Source organism: Bombina bombina, chromosome 5 (genome assembly GCF_027579735.1).
Source record: "Bombina bombina isolate aBomBom1 chromosome 5, aBomBom1.pri, whole genome shotgun sequence".
In the NCBI taxonomy this organism is placed as follows: domain Eukaryota; kingdom Metazoa; phylum Chordata; class Amphibia; order Anura; family Bombinatoridae; genus Bombina; species Bombina bombina.
In genome coordinates this window covers 121,991,353-122,008,819 of record NC_069503.1, presented here as the reverse complement: position 1 = coordinate 122,008,819, position 17,467 = coordinate 121,991,353, and the positions used below count along the sequence as shown (strand labels likewise).

Here is a 17,467-nt window from a genome sequence, read left to right as displayed (position 1 = left end):
GTAAACTCTCCCTGCCTATCTTAACTAGTTGTAATGTTTGTCTAATATATACCGCCAAAGGCTCCAGGGCAAGATCAAATAGCAGTGAAGATAATGGGCAGCCTTGACGTGTTCCTTTTTCTAGAGTAATATGTTGCGTTAGTTCCCCATTCACCAGGAGCTGCGATCTTGGTTTGTTATAGACCACCTTCACCAGATCAACCAACTGGCCAGAAAAACCAAAGTTTTCAAGGGAGGTTATGAGATGGTCCCACTCAATAGAATCAAAGGCTTTTTCAGCATCTACGGTGATTAACGCTAAATCCTTGTTCCTAATATTAAGATAGTCCTCACTGCCCAGCTGGCCGACCCGGTGAAAGTGGTCCAACACTGTTAAGACTCTTCTCATATTGCGGACAGAATTCCTGTTCGGAATAAAGCCCACCTGATCTGTGTGTATCAATTTACTTACAACTCTTTTTAGTCTATCGGCAATGATTGACATAATAATTTTATAATCCTGGTTTAACAGGGAGATTGGGTGGTAAGCTGATAATTTGTCTGGGCTTTTCCCCTTCTTGTGAATGAGGGTAACAACTGAATCAGAGAAATAAGGGGACTTCAGAGCATGTCTTAAAAATTAGTCATTGTATAGATTCTCTAATGTGGCACCTACTGTTTCTGATAAGATTTTATAGAATTTCGATTGAAAGGCCATCCGGGCCTGGGGCTTTGCCTGTTTTTGTCTTTTGTATTACCTTAACTATCTCTGCCTCCGTTATCGCTGCATTAATTTGATTCAGTTCCTCAAGAGATATGTGAGGTAATTTGATTTTATCCCAAAATTGCGCCTTTGCGCTCTCATTTATTCCCCCACTAGTATAGATATTATGATAATATTTTAAGAATGCCTCTCTGATGTCTGTAGTTTGGGTGATAATTTTAGTCCCGTCTTTAATTGCTGATATAAAATTTTTCTTTTTCCGAAACTTTGTTATCTTTACCAGGTGTTTGGCGGAAACCCCCCGATACCCTTGGTACATAGCCCTAGCCTTGAGATCCTCCCCTGCCCATTTTTCTCTGAAGAAATCCTCTCGTTCTGTTTTGGATAATATATATTTGCTCCAGGTATCTTTACTCGGGGACTGAAGATATATATTATACAGGGAGTGCAGAATTATTAGGCAAGTTGTATTTTTGAGGATTAATTTTATTATTGAACAACAACCATGTTCTCAATGAACCCAAAAAACTCATTAATATCAAAGCTGAATAGTTTTGGAAGTAGTTTTTAGTTTGTTTTTAGTTATAGCTATTTTAGGGGGATATCTGTGTGTGCAGGTGACTATTACTGTGCATAATTATTAGGCAACTTAACAAAAAACAAATATATACCCATTTCGATTATTTATTTTTACCAATGAAACCAATATAACATCTCAACATTCACAAATATACATTTCTGACATTCAAAAACAAAACAAAAACAAATCAGTGACCAATATAGCCACCTTTCTTTGCAAGGACACTCAAAAGCCTGCCATCCATGGATTCTGTCAGTGTTTTGATCTGTTCACCATCAACATTGCGTGCAGCAGTAACCACAGCCTCCCAGACACTGTTCAGAGAGGTGTACTGTTTTCCCTCCTTGTAAATCTCACATTTGATGATGGACCACAGGTTCTCAATGGGGTTCAGATCAGGTGAACAAGGAGGCCATGTCATTAGATTTTCTTCTTTTATACCCTTTCTTGCCAGCCACGCTGTGGAGTACTTGGACGCGTGTGATGGAGCATTGTCCTGCATGAAAATCATGTTTTTCTTGAAGGATGCAGACGTCTTCCTGTACCACTGCTTGAAGAAGGTGTCTTCCAGAAACTGGCAGTACGACTGGGAGTTGAGCTTGACTCCATCCTCAACCCGAAAAGGCCCCACAAGCTCATCTTTGATGATACCAGCCCAAACCAGTACTCCACCTCCACCTAGCTGGCGTCTGAGTTGGACTGGAGCTCTCTGCCCTTTACCAATCCAGCCACGGCCCATCCATCTGGCCCATCAAGACTCACTCTCATTTCATCAGTCCATAAAACCTTAGAAAAATCAGTCTTGAGATATTTCTTGGCTCAGTCTTGACGTTTCAGCTTGTGTGTCTTGTTCAGTGGTGGTCGTCTTTCAGCCTTTCTTACCTTGGCCATGTCTCTGAGTATTGCACACCTTGTGCTTTTGGGCACTCCAGTGATGTTGCAGCTCTGAAATATGGCCAAACTGGTGGCAAGTGGCATCTTGGCAGCTGCACGCTTGACTTTTCTCAGTTCATGGGCAGTTATTTTGCGCCTTGGTTTTTCCACACGCTTCTTGCGACCCTGTTGACTATTTTGAAACGCTTGATTGTTCGATGATCACGCTTCAGAAGCTTTGCAATTTTAAGAGTGCTGCATCCCTCTGCAAGATATCTCACTATTTTTGACTTTTCTGAGCCTGTCAAGTCCTTCTTTTGACCCATTTTGCCAAAGGAAAGGAAGTTGCCTAATAATTATGCACACCTGATATAGGGTGTTGATGTCATTAGACCACACCCCTTCTCATTACAGAGATGCACATCACCTAATATGCTTAATTGGTAGTAGGCTTTCGAGCCTATACAGCTTGGAGTAAGACAACATGCATAAAGAGGATGATGTGGTCAAAATACTCATTTGCCTAATAATTCTGCACTCCCTGTATGCATTTCTGAGCTGATTAGCCAGCTGTGCCTCTCTCGCTCTATATTTATGCGTTAATTTGACCATGTATGCCTTGATTTCTCCTCGCATGACTGCTTTCCCTGCCTCCCAAAAAATTTCTGATTTATTCTTATATTCTGCATTCTGATCACAGTACTCATGCCACCTTGATTTCAGCCAATTTGAAAAGTGGATATTTTGACTCATATATGCTGGGAAACGGAACGAGTTCCCCGGGCTTCTAATTTTTGTGTCCGCCCAGACCTTGAGGCTGATAATAGCGTGGTCAGAAAGAATAATGTCAGAAATCTTGGTTTCCATCTCAAACCTAGCTACTTGTGCACCTATCAAGAATAAATCAATACACGAAAAGCTCCTGTGAGTCTTAGACTCACAAGTATATTCCCGATCATCCAGGTGTTGTAACCACCAAATGTCTTTCAGTTTTAATGTTTTAACATAATTCCTAAAGAACTTGGCTTCTCAGTTATTTGACTGGCGGCATCTGACTCTAGACCTATCCATCTCCGGATACAGAGTAAAGTTCATGTCCCCAGCTATAATCAGGTTCTGATCCAGATGGGGCATAAGTTTCTGTTGAATCTTTTGCCAGAAATATTTCTCAAATTTATTGGGGCCATATATGCTACAAAGAGTCCACTTTACACCCTCTATCTGCATCTGCAGGACTATAAACCTACCCTGAGGATCGCATTCTTGCTTCAAAATTTTATATGTAAGCTATTTATGATGATGGCCACACAACGCTTACGCTTATTGCAAGGTGTCGCTACAATTTCTGCAACCCATTTAACTTTCAGTTTCTTTCTTTCATATGCTAATTTCTTAAACCTTGAAAGCCACCTATTTTTAGAATGCATTTTAACAGTTTTTCACCACTAGAGGGTGTTAGTTCATGTATTTCATATAGATAACCCTGTGCTCCTGCACGTGAAGTTATCTGGGAGCAGGCACTGATTGGCTAAACTGCAAGTCTGTCAAAAGAACTGTAATAAAGGGGTAGTTTGCAGAGGCTTAGATACAAGATAATTACAAAAAGTATATTAATATAACTGTGTTGGTTATGCAAAACTGGGGAATGGGTAATAAAGGGATTATCTATCTTTTAAAACAATAAAAATTCTGGTGTAGACTGTGCCTTTAAGCAAATTTGGCACTCAAACTCCATTTCCTGGCTGGGATGCATTGCAGCCCTTAAAATTAGCTATCTTCCTAAACTAACCTATTTATTCCGGTGCCTCCCAATTCGGGTACCCAAAAAAATGGTGTTACAGTTCCAAAGTGAATATACGAAGTACATATGGCAGGGGAAACCTCCACATATAGTCCACAAAATGTTGCAGTACCCTAGACTACATGGAGGGGTTGCCTCCATATCTATCTCTAAATATTTTGAGGCGGCGATGCTCACTCATATTTCTCAATGGGGAGTCAAAGACTTTCATAGTAAATGGAATTGAGCAGGCCCCACTACCATTTAACATTTACTTACATGATCTCATTTGGACCCCGCCACATTGCCGTAGAAATTTGTCTATCAACAACCTAATAATTAAAGAATGCCTCTCATCATGGGATCAGATTTGGCATTATAAACTGATAGCTCCCCATCCCTCTCCCATAACTACTTTATCAGGCCTTCTCACAGGCCTTCCTGACTCTCACACTGCAATGTGGGTCTGTTTGGGCTTCAAAAAGGGTATGAGACCTATGGTCCACCTCTTCACAGGGGCATTTTGTTAAACTAGACCAAATTAGGCAATCCACACAGGTGCCACCGTATTTGGTTTTTGAATATCAAGTAATTAACCTATTAACTAGTTGGGGATTTAAGCCCATTCCTCCCCTTCAGCTAACATTGTGGGAATCTAGATGGCAGCAGGGGTTTAGTCTAGGCAAACCTATGTCAATTCACTATAGTTTAATGGAAGGGTTGTCGCCTATTGATAAAGCTCCACACATATTGAAATGGGAACAAAAATTGAATATATCTGTTCCCACTCAGGTCTGGCAACATACACTCTAACTAAATAAACAATCCACTGTATTACCATATATGAGACAAATTTTAAGTTACCCCCACACTGGTATTATGTTCCAGCCAGATTAGCTAAATTGTTTCCTACTGCTTCTCCTAAATGTTGGAGAAACTGCGACCACATAGGTGATATGATACAGATTTGGTGGGGTTGCCAGAAACTCAAACCACTTTCGGACACTTGTTTCATTACACTATCCAGACTAGGGATCCCCCTTCCTAAGTCTCCGGAAGTGGCCCTCTTTCATTTAGGTTCCTACAAACTACCTAAGCACCATGGATACTTATGCATATACCTCTTTTCAGCTAAAAAAACTTTCCATTTCCAGATCATGGAAAAAACTAAACCCCCCCTCCTGGCCAAAAATAATTAAAGTTATGGTGTATTTTTACTACATGGAAAAAAATGTGTTCTACTCCTTAGAAAACTCAGACCTGTTTGAAATGATATGGACCGACTGGCAAACCATGTTCAACACTCATTGGCTACCTAGCTTAGACACCTAAGGAGGCATCCCCCAACCCCCCTGGCCCTTCTTTTCCTCATCAAACTCCTCTCTTGATAATACCACCCTCCAAGAACCCACACCTACCTTATGCAGCAGATTTTTCCATCACCCTTTCTGTCCCAGCTTCCCACCGACTTTCCCCCCTTTTTTGTTTTTTGGTACAGAATACTTAACCTACTGTGTTAATATATAACTCCTTTATGGAGTTGATATACGTGAGATCTAAATGTTATCTTATTTTTTGTATGTTGCTTATTGTCTGTGATGTTGTGTACCGAATGGTACACAGATGTATCCCTAATTTTAAAATCAATAAAATATAAAGTAAAAAAAATGGTTTGAAATGCTACAACCAAAAAATAAATAATAATTTTTTATATATATATATATATATATATATTTTAATATTTACGCGTTTGTGTATATACACATACTAACACAGACACACACACAATTATATATATATATATATATATATATATATATATATATATATATATATATATATATATATATTTATTAAGGAATGTATATTGTTTTTTTAGAGAAAATACAGATGAGAATGTATAGACAAATCGTTTTTTATTGATCAGGCAGGGTATTTCTAGACTTCTCTGCAGAGATGTCAAATAAAAGACGGGAGATGGCACCCTTTTGTTCTAAATTCATTGAATCTAGCTTTCAAGCTACAGTTTTATACCCTGCTAAATTAAAAATATTTACTAAATATGAAACCTTAATATTTGACTATTTTAATGAAGCATCACTATTTCTTTTAACCCCTTCACCCAATACGCCATATATAGTTACGTTGTGCGGTACTTTGGCTATCGTACCGCACAATGTATATATACTTTGTTGCTTCAGGAGGCTCCAGCAATCATGGCTGTTAAGCTACAGCCAAGATCTGGAGCTCCTGAAGATGCAGGCATCTCCCGCATATGCAGCCAGAGCGCGATCAGTGCATCGCCTCCATATGAGGGCAGATGCCTGATCATTAAAGACGGTGACACTGCGTGTGTCACCGTCTGTAACGATCTTCTGCTGGAGCCTGCGGGAGGAAGTCGGGTGGGTGGCCCAGCAGGAGAGGTGGGAAGGGGACGGGAGGAAGTGAGAGGGTCCCTACATTGTGGAAACATTTAAAAGGGACAGTCAACACCAGCATTTTTGATGTTTAAAAAGAAAGATAATCCCTTTATTACCCATTCCCCAGTTTTGCATAGCCAACACAGTTATAATAATACACATTTTACCTCTGTAATTATCTTGTATCTAAGCCTCTGCTGACTGCCCCCTTATTCCAGTTCTTTTGACAGACATGCAGTTTAGCCAATCAGTGCTCACTCCTAGGTCACTTTACGTGCATGAGCTCAATGTTATCTATATGAAACATGTGAACTAATGCCCTCTAGTGGTCAAAATGTATTCAGATTAGAGGCAGTCTTCAAGGTCTAAGAAATTAGCATATGAACCTCCTAGGTTTAGCTTTCAACTAAGAATACCAAGAGAACAAAGCAAAATTGGTGATAAAAGTAAATTGGGAAGTTGTTTAAAATTGCATGCCCTATTTAAATCATGAAAGTTTTTTTGGACTTAACTGTCCCTTTAAGCAAAGGAAGTAGAGACAGTTAGGGATGGGGCAGCTTTGCTACTGAAAATGTGATCTGGGGGTGTGGGGGGATCCCCTAACTAAAAATCCCAGATGGGGCGGGAGCTGGCTAAAAACTACCTACAACAAATATTAAAAAAAAGCCTAATAAACAGAAAAAAAAATAATTAAAATAAATGGTTTTATATGGAATGACAGACAGCTGCCAGTACCTAAAATGGCGCCTAACAGTAAGAGGGGGGAGGTTTAGAGAGCTGTTTCAGGGGGGGTCAGGGAGGTTGGGGGATAAGGGAAGATCCTACACTGGAGAAATATAAAAAAAAAACATATTTTTTCATACTGGCAGACTGTCTGCTAGTACCTAAGATGGGGGTTACCAGTGGGGGATGGGAGAGGGAAGTGTCCGTTTGGGAGGGTTCAGGTAGGGATCAGGGGGTGGGGAGTGTCAGGTAGGAGGCTAATCTCTACACTAAAGCTAACATTAACCTTTTAAGCTACCTAATTAACCCTTTCACTGCCGGGAATAATAGAAGTGTGGGGCACAGCTGCAATTAGCGGTCTTCTAATTACCAAAAAGCAATGACAAAGCCATATATGTCTGCTTTTAAAGGATCCCAGAGAAACTTTTACAAACATTTGTGCCATAATTGCACAAGCAGAATATAAATAATTTATGTGAGAAACCCAAAGTTTGTGAAAAAAGTACCAATTTCTTTTATTTGATGGCATTTGGCGGTGAAATGGTGGCATGAAATATACCAAAATGGGCATAGATCAAGACCTTGGGTTGTCTACTTAAAATATATATAGATTTGATAGGTAAATAAAAGAAAACAAGGCTCTATTTCTGTTTAAATGGAGTGATAGCAAAAATGCTAAAAATTCTCTGGTATTTTGGGCAAGTTTTGTCTGGAAGTCCCGGTAGTGAAAGGGTTAAAAGAATCTTCATAAGCCCAATAGCACTAGCTGATTCAATAGGTTAATAAAATACATTAATGTATAGCAGATCATTTTAAGAACAATAATCAAAATGTATTTAGCCCTATACAATATTATCACAGCACATAGCTAGAATGGCCAATGCTAGTGTGAATATTAGGCTGCATGAGGGACCTTCAGCTATAATGGAATGTCTGGGATCATCAGTTTTGGAGGGTGGGATTATCTTTCTTTCTCCTCCTTCTCCCCCTCACACGCGCTCTCTTCCCTTTTCACCTATTGTCTTGTTAAATTCAAGGTCAGATATCCAGAGGAGTAAACATCTTATCATGGAATGTGGGGGGTATTACGTCCCCATTTAAGAGGAATCTTATTATCAAACACCTAGGTAAAAATAATCCAGATATTGCTGGTATCCAAGAGAGCCATCTTAATTTACAAGAAATGGAGAAACTTAAGATGAAATGGGTGGGAGATGATATTGCAACCCCCGCAAATCTAGGAAAAAAGGAGTAGCAATACTTTTTAATAAAAACCTTAACTATGAAGTTTGTGAAAAAGTTAACAATTTTTTATTTGATCTCATTTGGGGATGAAATTGTGGAAATAAATATAGCAAAATGGGCCTAGATCAATACTCTGGGTTGTCTACTAAAAATAAATATATAGTTTTAATAGGTAAAGAAAAAAAAAAAACAAGGCTCTATTTCTGTTTAAATGGCAAAAATGCTCTGGTCTTTTGGGGAAGTTTTAGGGGCCGAATTATCAAACTCCATTCCGCACGAGCCTTCAGGCTGGCCGGGAACAGCACTTATGAAACCCAAATTTTTTTCTTTCATGATTCAAATAGAAAATACAATTTTAAACAACTTTCTAATTTACTTCTATTAACTCATTTGTTTCCTTCTCTTGGTATCATTTGTTGAATTAGTAGCAATGCACTAATGGTTTCTAACTTAACTTATGGGTAAGCCAATCACAATCAATATATATATGCAGCTACCAATCAACAGCTAGAACCTAGGCTCTAAGCCAGTGATTTTCAACCTTTTTTTTGCCGTGGCACACTTTTTTACATTAAAAAATCCTGCGGCACACCACCATCCCAAAATTTTACAAAATCACACATTGTAGCCTAATACAGTATATATATATATATACACACACACACACACACTGTACTGTGCTGTCATGCCATCTACAAACTATACGTGACTTATTGACATTCATTCACAAACAATCATAATGATTGTCTGTGAATGAATGTCAATATGTTATGGTTGTAAATGATGCCTGCCTGTCTGCCTGATGAGCCTGTCCCATACCTTCCAATATTTAAAAATTTGAAAGAGCGACACCTCCGCACTTCCCTACCCCCCCCCCCCTCCGCAAACTGGGAAAAGTGTTATATGTGGAACACTATATATATATTAGGAAAAAAATGATTATCCAATGCTAATCCAAGGAAAGGGATAAAAAGTTACTCCAGTTCCATATTAAAAAATGTAAAAAAGCCTTTATTTAGAAATTTCCAAGAGGTAAAACAAGTCACAAAATCATATTAGCATAGAGAACATAAAAGAAGGTCTGACCGGTTTCGGCACCAAGTGGCCGTAGTCATAGACTGATAACAGGTGTTCAGAACAGAGCACCTGATATACCTGTTAACCACTCCCCAAGTGGGAGTGGTATAGTGAAACATAGTTAAAAACACAATTGTATCTCTAAGCATTAGAGAAGAGGGATGTAACATGTATAGAAAACATGTAAGTGGAGATAAATAGAACACATGTGAGAAAAAAAAAATATATATATAATTAAACAAATAAGCAACTACAGCAATATGCTAAACAGTTACTAAAGATATCAGCGATATTACAGAGGCAAATATACATATACAATTTTAAATAAGCATACTTGATCAAACTGTAAAATACCTAATAGATAAAGACAGTAAAAAATACACATATATATTTTAAACTATTCGATGTCTGTAAGGAATTAATAAATACTCCTTAACTAAACTTATTATACAATTTGAACTTTATTAAAGGCGTGATGGGTATAGACAATCTCACTGGTCACCATATTCTCCAGCTAAGAGGAACCCAATATTATCTGTATATACATATTTGTTTCCATCGGACAGTGGTATTTAACTGAAACAAACACTATCTGTGCCAGAAATTAATGATGTCAAATTCGGAGTTGAAACCCCCAGGTAGCAGGCTACCGAGCCTGTGTATCCAGTAGATCTTCTGACTAGAGAGAATATGGAATACATTGCCCCCTCTTGGCGGTCTGGACACCTGCTCTATAGCCTGCCACCTGAGGCTTCCAACATCTCCCGAATGGACATCTAAAAAATGCTTAGACAAGGCAGAGACAGCCCTTTCTTGTGAAACATATGAAAGATGCTCCCTGATCCGCTTGCCCACAGGCCTAGTGGTTCTTCCCACGTATTGTCTGTTACACTGGGTACACTCGATTAAATATATGACATATTTACTGCCACATTTAATGCAACCTCTAGTGTCAAAAGCTTCTGACGTACGGGCTGAGGTAAATGTTTTAGAGACATACATGTGGTCACATGACTTACATGTTCTTTTACCACACTTGTATGTCCCCTTTACCTTAAGCCAGGAGCTACCACTATCCTTTTGTGGCAGCATACTAGGGGACAGTATGTTACCCAAGGTCAAATTACGTTTGTAAATAAAATTACAGCCATCATCCATAATTTCCCTTAATACAGTGTCACCACGAAGAATAGGCAAATTTTTCTCTATTACCTTACAAACTTTATTGAACTGGTTAGAGAAGGCTGTGACTAGGGTGGGTTTAAACTTAGTGGAAGGATGATTCATCTGTTTGTTATCTCTTTTCTCACATGTGTTCTATTTATCTCCACTTACATGTTTTCTATACATGTTACATCCCTCTTCTCTAATGCTTAGAGATACAATTCTGTTTTTAACTATGTTTCACTATACCACTCCCACTTGGGGAGTGGTTAACAGGTATATCAGGTGCTCTGTTCTGAACACCTGTTATCAGTCTATGACTACGGCCACTTGGTGCCGAAACCGGTCAGACCTTCTTTTATGTTCTCTATGCTAATATGATTTTGTGACTTGTTTTACCACTTGGAAATTTCTAAATAAAGGCTTTTTTACATTTTTTAATATGGAACTGGAGTAACTTTTTATCCCTTTCCTTGGATTAGCATTGGATACTCTTTTTTTTCCTAATCTTACTTTGTGGAGTACTGGGACTCCACTTCCGCTGGCTTCTCCGGGCCGATTTGGGCTCCAGTTGACCCTGCTGACTTTGATTGATTGGAGGAGGAGGAGTGTGCTATCGTGAGAGGCTGAGCAGTGTTTTCCCGGCATCTAGTTGCATGTCATGCACCCGGCATTGAGGATTACTATCCGGAATCACCTAACAACAGATCCCCGGTACTGTGAGTACGAATTTGCACTATTGGCACTGTTATTCTGTTATTTTCTATATGACTGATCCGGCTTACTGGAGCCAAGGACTTTGCAGCTTTCTAATCTGTCTACCGCTATCTGCTTTGCAGCTTACACAGTAGCTGACAGGAGGGTATGATATACTAATCACCCTGTTGTTAATTGCAGAAGCGGTTTATTCTGAAAAAATCGGCAATTGTGTTCCTTATTTGTCTCCCTGTTGTTAACTGCAGAAGCAGGCAGTGTGTGTGGAATTAACAGCAAAGGTGAATTTTATTCTGTGGTTGGAAGTAAACTACTGGATTTACATAACAATCTATGCCTTAAACAGTTATGTGAAAACGTTTCTCTGCTTATAAAGCCTATGATCAGCACTACATAACAGAGGATAATCGTTGCCTTGTTCTATTAGGGGATGGTATCAACATCTACACATACACTTTGGACCTGTTAACACTGCATGTCGCGAAGGTGACAGCCTCCCTTAGCACACTATACTAACCTGGACTTTGTGTTTGTGAGCAAAGTTTGCTGCTCATAATTTTTTTGTTTCACTATATATATATATATAGGCGAGCTGCCGCTGCTCAGTCATCATCTCACAAAATAAAAAAAACGGCCCAGAGTAAAAAACAAGCAAAATTTTAAAAATATGTCACACTGTTGTCAGTCTGCTGTGGCACACCTGAGGATCTCTCACGGCACACTGGTTGAAAAACACTGCTCTAAGCTGCTCTTGAGCTTTCCTAGAAAAAGCTTTCAGCAAAGGATAACAAGAGAAAGAAGCAAATTAATTACTAGAAGTGAATTGATTCTCTATCTGAATCATGACAGAATTTTTTTTGGGTTTCATGTCCCTTTAAGTCTGAATTCCCCGTTTCTTAAGGGGTTAAAGTAAGTTTTTTTGCTAATGGATTATATATTCACATATACAAACACATGACAATAGGAAACAGAGAGATATTAATAAAACACAGACCAGTAAAGTAACAAGAGATATAAAACAAATAACAGACAGAATATAAAACAAATGACAATACTATCTGAGAATACACAAAACCACAGAGAATGTGACAATCAGCATAAGGTGGTGTGTATTAACCCTTCACTAGTACAGAGAGCAGCACAGTGTGTATTAACCCTTCACTAGCACAGAGAGCAGCACAGTGTGTATTAACCCTTCACTAGCACAGAGAGCAGCACGGTGTGTATTAACCCTTCACTAGCACAGAGAACAGCACTGTGGGTATTAACCTCTCACTAGCACAGAGAGCAGCACAGTGTGTATTAACCCTTCACTAGCACATAAATCAGCACAGTGTGTACTAACCCTTCACTAGCACCGAGAGCAGCACAGTGTGTATTAAACCTTCACTAGCAAAGAGTGTATTAACCCTTCACTAGCACAGAGAGCAGCACAGTGTGTATTAACCCTTCACTAGCAAAGAGTGTATTAACCCTTCACTAGCACAGAGAGCAGCACAGTGTGTATTAACCCTTCATTAGCACAGAGAGCAGCACAGAGTGTATTAACCCTTCACTAGCAAAGAGTTTATTAACCCTTCACTAGCACAGAGAGCAGCACAGTGTGTATTAACCCTTCACTAGCACAGAGAGCAGCACAGTGTGTATTAATCCCTCACTAGCACAGAGAGCAGCACAGTGTGTATTAACCCTTCACTAGCACAGAGAGCTGCACAGTGTGTATTAACCCTTCACTAGTACAGAGAGCTGTACAGTGTGTATTAACCCTTCACTAGCACAGAGAGCAGCACAGTGTGTATTAACCCTTCACTAGCACAGAGAGCAGCACAGTGTGTATTAACCCTTCACTAGCACAGAGAGCAGCACAGTGTGTATTAACCCTTCACTAGCACAGAGAGCTGCACAGTGTGTATTAACCCTTCACTAGCAAAGAGAGCAGCACAGTGTATATTAACCCTTCACTAGCAAAGAGAGCAGCACAGTGTATATTAATCCTTCACTAGTACAGAGAACAGAACTGTGGGTAATAACCTCTCACTAGCACAGAGAGCAGAGCTGTATGTATTAACCCTTCATTAGCAAAGAGAGCAGCACAGTGTAGATTAACCCTTCACTAGCACAGAGAGCAGCACAGTGTGTATTAACCCTTCACTAACACAGAAAGCTGCACAGTGTGTATTAACCCTTCACTAGCACAGAGAGCAGCACAGTGTGTATTAACCCTTCACTAGCACAAAGAGCAGCACAGTGTGTATTAACCCTTCACTAGCACAAAGAGCAGCACAGTGTGTATTAACCCTTCACTAGAACAGAGAGCAGCACAGTGTGTATTAACCCTTCACTAGCACAGAGAGCAGCACAGTGTGTATTAACCCTTCACTAGCACAGTGTGTATTAACCCTTCACTAGCACAGAGAGCAGCACAGTGTGTATTAACCCTTCACTAGCACAGTGTGTATTAACCCTTCCCTACCACAGTGTGTATTAACCCTTCACTAGCACAGAGAGCTGCACACTGTGTATTAACCCTTCGCTAGCACAAAGAGCAGCACAGTGTGTATTAACCCTTCACTAGTACAGAGAGCAGCACAGTGTGTATTAACCCTTCACTAGCACAGAGAGCAGCACGTGTATTAACCCTTCATTAGCATAGAGAGCAGCACAGTGTGTATTAACCCTTCATTAGCACAGAGAGCAGCACAGTGTGTATTAACCCTTCACTAGAACAGAGAGCAGCACGGTGTGTATTAACCCTTCACTAGCACAGAGAGCAGCACAGTGTGTATTAACCCTTCACTAGCACAGAAAGCAGGACAGTGTGTATTAACCCTTCACTAGCACAGAGTGTATTAACCCTTCACTAGCACAGAGAGCAGCACAGTGTGTATTAACCCTTCACTAGCACAGAAAGCAGCACAGTGTGTATTAACCCTTCACTAGCACAGAGAGCAGCACAGTGTGTATTAACCCTTCACTAGCACAGAGAGCTGCACAGTGTGTATTAACCCTTCACTAGCACAGAGAGCAGCACAGTGTGTATTAACCCTTCACTAGCACAGAGAGCTGCACAGTGTGTATTAACCCTTCACTAGCACAGAGAGCAGAACAGTGTGTATTAACCCTTCACTAGCAAAGAGAGCAGCACAGTGTATAGTAACCCTTCACTAGTACAGAGAACAGAACTGTGGGTAATAACCTCTCACTAGCACAGAGAGCAGCACAGTGTGTATTAACCCTTCACTAGCACAGAGAGCTGCAAAGTGTGTATTAACCCTTCACTAGCACAGAGAGCTGCACAGTGTGTATTAACCCTTCACTAGCACAGAGAGCAGCACAGTGTGTATTAACCCTTCACTAGCACAGAGAGCAGCACAGTGTGTATCAACCCTTCACTAGCACGGAGAGCAGCACAGTGTGTATCAACCCTTCACTAGCACGGAGAGCAGCACAGTGTGTATTAACCCTTCACTAGCACAGAGAGCAGCACAGTGTGTATTAACCCTTCACTAGCACAGAGAGCAGCACAGTGTGTATCAACCCTTCACTAGCACGGAGAGCAGCACAGTGTGTATTAACCCTTCACTAGCACAGAGCAGAGCGGTGTGTATTAACCCTTCACTAGCACAGAGAGCAGCACAGTGTGTATTAACCCTTCACTAGCACAGAGAACAGCACAGTGTGTATTAACCCTTCATTAGCAAAGAGAGCAGCACAGTGTATATTAACCCTTCACTAGCAAAGGGAGCAGCACAGTGTATACTAACCCTTCACTAGCACAGAGAACAGCACTGTGGGTATTAACCTCTCACTAGCACAGAGAGCAGCATAGTGTATATTAACCCTTCACTAGCACAGAGAGCTGCACAGTGTGTATTAACCCTTCACTAGCACAGAGAGCAGCACAGTGTGTATTAACCCTTCACTAACAGAGTACAGCACAGTGTGTATTAACCCTTCACTAGCACAGAGAGCTGCACAGTGTATATTAACCCTTCACTAACACAGAGTACAGCACAATGTGTATTAACCCTTCACTAGCACAGAGAGCAGCACAGTGTATATTAACCCTTCACTAGCACAGAGAACAGCACTGTGGGTATTAACCCATCAGTAGCACAGAGAGCAGCACAGTGTATATTAATCCTTCACTAGCACAAATAGCTGCACCGTGTGTATTTACCCTTCACTAGCACAGAGTAATAACCTCTCACTAGCACAGAGAGCTGCACAGTGTGTATTAACCCTTCACTAACACAGAGTACAGCACAGTGTGTATTAACCCTTCACTAGCAAAGAGAGCAGCACAGTGTGTATTAACCTTTCATTAGCAAAGAGAGCAGCACAGTGTATATTAACCCTTCACTAGAATAGAGAGCAGTACAGTGTGTTTTAACCCTTCACTAGCACAGAGAGCAGTACAGTGTGTATTAACCCTTCACTAGCAAATAGAGCAGCACAGTGTGTATTAACCCCTTCACTAGCACAGAGAGCTGCACAGTGTGTATCAACCCTTCACTAGCACAGAGAGCTGCACAGTGTATATTAACCCTTCACTAGCAAAGAGAGCAGCACAGTGTATATTAACCCTTCACTAACACCACAGAGTACAGCACAGTGTGTATTAACCCTTCACTAGCACAGAGAACAGCACTGTGGGTATAAACCCTTCACTAGCACAAATAGCTGCACAGTGTGTATTAACCCTTCACTAGCACAGAGAGCTGCACAGTGTGTATAAACCCTTCACTAGCACAGAGAGCAGCGCAGTGTATATTGACCCTTCACCAGCAAAGAGAGGTGTACAGTGTGTATTAACCCTTCACTAGCACAGAGAGCAGCACAGTGTGTATTAACCCTTCGCTAGCACAGAGAGCAGCACAGTGTGTATTAACCCTTCACTAACACAGAGAGCAGCACAGTGTGCATTAACCCTTCACTAACACAGAGAGCAGCACAGTGTGTATTAACCCTTCACAAGCACAGAGAGCAGCACAGTGTGTATTAACCCTTCACTAGCACAGAGAGCTGCACAGTGTGTATTAACCCTTCACTAGCACAGAGAGCTGCACAGTGTGTATTAACCCTTCACTAGCATAGAGAGCTACACTGTGTGTATTAACCCTTCACTAACACAAAGAGTTGAACAGCACTAAGTATCCCATTGACTGGCACAAGCAGATGAATAACATGCACTAAAAGGACAACATTTATAACAATTATAAACTTTTTAAGAAGACTAGAATGTGACAAAAACGTTTAATCACACACAGCCTGCCTCACTCACCCAGCTACAGCTCCACAGGAAGAAAATGGGAGGAGAACAATATTCAATACTGGACTACATCTCCCAGAATACATGCTTAAAAGTCACATGTTAATCAGCAGCCAATCAGACAAAAGAAAATATGCAACCATTTCAAAGACAAATTGGACGCTTTTTAACATTGTTTAAATCTGTAAATTCATAAAATTTAGTAACTGAGCCCATTGTCACAGTCATATCCTCTACTAGTACATTACAGCTACACTATATACATAAAGCTACACAATATATATTAGCACTTTCACTAGTACTGAGAGCTGCACTTTATATTAACCCCTTCACTAGCACAGAAAGCTTCTCAGTGCTCATATTTAACCCCTTCACCAACAGAGTGAGGTGCACATGGAGTTAACTCTTTAAAGGGATAAGAAAGACAAAGCACATGAGTCAGGTAGAGGATGTAATTTTTATAAACACATTTCCAATTTACTTTTATCATTAAATTTGCTTTGTCCTCTTGGTATTCTTTGTTGAAAACTAAAGCTAGGTAGGCTCATATGCTATTTTCTAAGCCCTTGAAGGCCGCCTCTTATCTTAGTGTATTTTGACATTTTTTTCACAGCTACACAGTGCTAATTCATATGTGCAATATAGATAACATTGTGCTCACTCCCGTAGATTGGCTAAAATGCAATTCTATCACAAAAGCACTGAGATAGGGGGCAGTTTACAAAGGCTTAGATACAAGGTAATCACAGAGGTAAAAAGTGTATTAATATAACTGTGTTGGTTATGCAAAACTGGTGAATGGGTAATAAAGGGATTATCTTTTTTTTTTTAAAACAATAAACTTTCTGGAGTAGACTGTACCTTTAAATTAACTTCTATTTTCAAATTAACTGTTTTTCTTTGTATCCTTTGTTGA

At 40.1% G+C, this 17,467-nt stretch overlaps 1 protein-coding gene across 1 annotated transcript in view; it reads right to left on the bottom strand.

Annotated features, from left to right (window-relative positions):
- Positions 1–16,577, bottom strand: part of LOC128659242 (oocyte zinc finger protein XlCOF6-like) — a 63,822-nt gene extending 47,245 nt beyond the window's left edge. The window contains exon 1 of the mRNA XM_053712917.1: positions 16,564–16,577. The gene's annotated coding sequence lies outside the window, so the exon portion shown is untranslated. The remainder of the gene's footprint in view (positions 1–16,563) is intronic.
- Between the last annotated feature and the right edge of the window lie 890 nt (positions 16,578–17,467).